This window comes from Lepisosteus oculatus, unplaced genomic scaffold (assembly GCF_040954835.1).
Source record: "Lepisosteus oculatus isolate fLepOcu1 unplaced genomic scaffold, fLepOcu1.hap2 HAP2_SCAFFOLD_64, whole genome shotgun sequence".
NCBI lineage: Eukaryota > Metazoa > Chordata > Actinopteri > Semionotiformes > Lepisosteidae > Lepisosteus > Lepisosteus oculatus.
In genome coordinates, this window is record NW_027168193.1 from 312192 (window position 1) to 317143 (window position 4952).

A 4952-nucleotide genomic window follows, 5' to 3' on the forward strand; every position below is an offset into this window, starting at 1 on the left:
AGCTTTTGGTGGTCATTTTTAATGACCACAGAGCACTATGACCTCGGTTTTACATCTCATCCGAAAGACAGCGCCCTTTTACAACACAGCGTCTCCGTCACTATGCTGGGACATTGGGACCCGCACAGACCTCAGGGTGAGCGCCCCCCCGCCGGCACCATTAACACCGCTTCCAGCTGGAAGCTTTGTTTTTCCCTGTAGCTTACCCTCATCCGGGTACTGACCTGGCTCACACCTGCTTAGCTTCAGTGGGTTTTCAGTTGCGAGTTGCAAGGGGATGCAAGTGATGGAGCCGCTCGCTGCAAAAGCCACTGCATTGGCCGGGAATCAAACCCAAGCCTCCCGCGTGGCAGGCAAGAATTCTACCACTGAAACACCAATGCTCAGTGTCTGGGCCTTCAAAAAAGACGCTTTTTTGGTGCTCTGTGCAAAAAGCGTCGACATATGCTTCCAGCTGCAAAATGCCATTCGCGGATGCTGAAGAATTTATTTCAAGGCAGCGGGTACAAGCGATTGGGCGTTTTAAAACCACCAGGAACAACAAAGAGGCGCGCTTCTTTGCTTGCGCCGGAACACACCAACTGGAGGCGGACAACGTAGTCGGCAGGATTCGAACCTGCGCGGGGAGACCCCAATGGATTTCTAGTCCATCGCCTTAACCACTCGGCCACGACTACAGCAAGCCCCACAGCCGCTGCGTTCTTGCTACAATCTTACCTGGATCGCGAGGCGCCGGCGGAAGCCTATTTCAAAGTCGTTCTCCGTTTCAAAAAAACATTTCCAAAATACAAGCCTTGCAGACAGACACGCCTCAGAGGACTTAAGGGTGGCTTCATGTCGGAATGATAAAGTCTCCCCGTCCGGACATGAAAATGCCACTTTGTTACACACAAAAAAAGAATCAACAACAGAGAAATGCCCACAAGCATTTGAAAAGCCGCACCACGTCGCACTTGAAATAGCTCTTACATTAGTGGTAGACGCAGGAATCGCCTTTTTATTTACGCTCTTACCAACGCGATGGAAAGCAAAACAAAGCAAAGCAGAGCAAAACAAAACGAACAAACGAAAACCCTCACGTCCCGCACTTGCATATAACGCCGTTACGTGCCCAAGCGGTATTGTACGTCATCCTAGCACTGCACGCCGGTGCGTATGGTATATGGGAACGAGCACACGCCACGAATCGTCTCGAATCACTCCCTACAGCTGTAAGGTGCCTTGAAGCGTGCACCCCCAACATTCTTCTTTGCTCATCTGTGAAAGGTAAACTCTTGAGCAAACTCTGAACCAGCTCTAAGGAAACTAATCCGATTAGATGTTACTTTGACTCATCATTTAAGGGATCCTTGTTAATTGGAGAAATCAATGATTTCGAATGAATTCTGTATGCGTTAAAAGACAGCTATACACAGAAAACATGCAGGACACTGCTCATGATGTTTCCCGAGCCGAAACACAGTGCGTTTTTCCAAGCCATCTGACCAAGCCTGCCCACTGAAAACTGCAGGAGATCGTGTAAAGACGTTCAAGTTTGTAACTACTGCACGCACAGGAAGCAGAATAAATTCCTCTATTCAAACTGTCAAAGGTTTGCTTTGCGAACGCTGCAGGACATCGCACAATCTCTTTTGAACAGGGACAAACGATTTCTTATGGGGCGCAGTAAGTACAGACGTTTAAAAAGCTCCACTCATGCCAATGATGCAGCATGAAGAAGCGCAACCTAAAGTTTGCATTCCTAGCACTGTTGCAACCTAGCACTGTTGCATTCCCCGCATCAGTAGCTAAGAGAATATAATTTACGACTCTTGTTAATGCAGTTTCAGAAACCAGACTGAAATTTCTCAAGTATATTATTTGAATCCATTTGATGTTGGGCAACAACTATTCTTTCAAGACTTTTAGATTGAAATGGGACCTTTGAGACAGGCCTGTAGTTGTTAAGAACTTGTGGATCCAAATTTGACTTCTTAAGGAGCGGTCTAAGAACCACTACCTTAAATTGATCATGTACGACGCCTGACGCAAGCGATGCATTCATCATCATTCATTCATTCATTCATCAGCTTTCATTCCTAGGAGTGAAAAATAACCATTTTTGAAGACATTTTAGTTTCTAAAACACTACAATAAAGTTAAAAACATCAGTTTTATATTACTTTTAGTATTTTTAGTGAAATTAGTCATTTATTGCACTATTTTTAATATAATCTCTAATTAAAAGTGAATAGAATTAAGTTTGGAGCAACAAGGAACACAAAAAAAAAGATTTTAAGGAAAAAAATGATGTCTTCTGTGCCAGGTGCCTGCAAGGGGAGAAAGCTAGAATCCTACCCAGGCTCCTGGAGCTCTGTCCTGGCTAAAGGAGGGTGAATCCATCCCCTTCAAAGCTCCATGAAAAAATGATCATTTAAAATTTGAAAAAAAAAACATCATATAACAACAGTTTTCATTCATAGGAGTGAAAAACAACCATTTTTGAAGACATATTAGTTTCTAAAACACTACAATAAAGTTGAAAACATCCGTTTTATATTACATTAATTTTTGTGAAATTAGTCATTTATTGCACTATTTTTAATAAAATCTCTAATTAAAAGTGATTAAAATTAAGTTTGGAACAACAAGGAACACAAAAAAAAAGATTTTAAGGAAAAAAATATTGTCTTCTGTGCCAGGTGCCTGCAAGGGGAGAAAGCTAGAATCCTACCCAGGCTCCTGGAGCTCTGTCCTGGCTAAAGGAGGGTGAATCCATCCCATTCAAAGCTCCATGAAAAAATGATATTTTTAAATTTGAAAAAAAAAAAAAACATTATAGAACAACATCTCTTGGTCCACAGAGTGCAAAAATCCAACTTTGAAGAAAATCCATTGACTGATCCCCGAATCCTGAAGTTTCTTCGCATGATATTGGGCTTGCAACCACTTTCTGGAAAATGATGAAAAATGCCAAAAATGAAAAAAAAGTTATCAATTCTAGAGCCTAAGAGGAAAATAAGACAAATGTATATCTCCAAATAATTTTATGTGCTTCAGAAGAGCCCAGGAAAGTTTTTTGCATACATGAAACCACGCCCGTTTGCACGTAAGCAGACATGGTTGCACACACGACTGCATGAAAGCACGCGTGCATGCAAAATCATCCTGTTAAGCATTTGAAAAGCCGCACCACGGCGCACTTGAAATAGCTCTTACATTAGTGGTAGATGCAGGAATCGCCTTTTTATTTACGCTCTTACCAACGCGATGGAAAGCAAAACAAAGCAAAGCAGAGCAAAACAAAACGAACAAACGCAAAACCCTCACGTCCCGCACTTGCATATAACGCCGTTACGTGCCCAAGCGGTATTGTACGTCATCCTAGCACTGCACCCCGGGGCGTACGGTATATGGGAATGAGCACACGCCACGAATCGTCTGAAATCACTCCCTACAGCTGTAAGGCGCCTTGAAGCGTGCACCCCCAACATTCTTCTTTGCGCATCTGTGAAAGGTAAACTCTTGAGCAAACTCTGAACCAGCTCTAAGGAAACTAATCCGATTAGACGTTACTTTGACTCATCCTTTAACAGTTTTCAGTCTCTGTCTTTAAACACCTTGCTCAGTCACATTCAAGCCACAAGTACTCTTCTCGGATGTTGCACAAACAAATCCTAATGTCTTGAAAGCATTGCAGCATGTTTGTGTCCCACTTCCCGTGGCTGCAGGACGACTGACACGAACGGACAAACACAATCTGTGGCGTTTAGCGTGACATAGTCTTGCAGGCATCGTGCTGTCTTACTGCAATACTATACCACTTGAGGAAACAGTCCATCTGGCCATGAAACTCATTTGAACGTCTAGCTACAGCAACTAACAATAACATGATTTATTCAGGATGTGTGGAATCAGCACGTCCCGGAGACAGCTTCTGAAATCGTGAGCATTCTCTGGTGGTGTCCTGGAGGGCTCCCCCGGGCATGTGTTGGTGGTATAGTGGTGAGCATAGCTACCTTCCAAGCAGTTGACCCGGATTTGATTCCTGGCCAACGCAGTGGCAAGTGTTTTCAAATGCTGTCACAAGCCTTGGATTGTGACTAGCAAAGCGAAGCCTTTTGAAAGAGCTAAAGCACTGCAAAACGGAATTGAAGGAGAATCTTACAGGGGATTCTGAGCGGTGTCTAAATAAATAAATTCACAGCGTCCGCGGATGGCATTTTGCAGCTGGAAGTAGATGTCGACGCTTTTTGCACACAGCACCAAAAAAGCGTCTTTTTTGAAGGTACAGGCATTGAGCATTGGTGGTTCATTGTTAGAACTCTCGCCTGCCACGCAGGAGGCTTGGTTTCGATTCCTGGCCAGTGGCTTTTGCAGCGAACGGCTCCATCACTTGCATCCCAACTTTTGCAACTCGCAACTGAAAACCCACTGAAGCTAAGCAGGTGTGAGCCAGGTCAGAATCCGGATGAGGGTGAGCTACAGGGAAAAACAAAGCTTCCAGCTGGAAGCGGTGTTAATGGTGCCGGCGGGGGGGCGCTCACCCTGAGGTCTGTGCGGGTCCCAATGCCCCAGTATAGTGACGGAGATGCTGTGTTGTAAAAGGGCGCTGTCTTTTTGGATAAAACCGAGGTCACAGCGCTCTGTGGTCATTCAAAATGACCACCAAAACCTTTGACAAAAGCTCTTGGTAATTGATGGTCTTCAATAATGCTTCTCCTTTAGGTACATTTTAAATCAGCTGAAAAATGCTGTGAAATGGGGGGGCACTTCAGGCCAGTGTAGGATTTGGGTTACAAGAACCATGAAACTGCACGAGAAAGCCCGTACACTGATTACACGGCTTTCTATTCAAAGGAGGACAAAAGAAATTCCCTGAGTTTGATTTTTTGCAGCACAGAGAGGAGCACTGTCATGAGGCCGGTTAGCTCAGTTGGTTAGAGCGTGGTGCTAATAACGCCAAGGTCGCG

The 4952-nt window shown here is 44.4% G+C and overlaps 1 non-coding gene across 1 annotated transcript; it reads right to left on the bottom strand.

Annotated features, from left to right (window-relative positions):
• Positions 1-595: 595 nt before the first annotated feature.
• trnas-aga (transfer RNA serine (anticodon AGA)) lies at positions 596-677 on the bottom strand. The gene has a single exon. It is a non-coding gene; the product is annotated as a tRNA-Ser (tRNA).
• Positions 678-4952: the final 4275 nt, after the last annotated feature.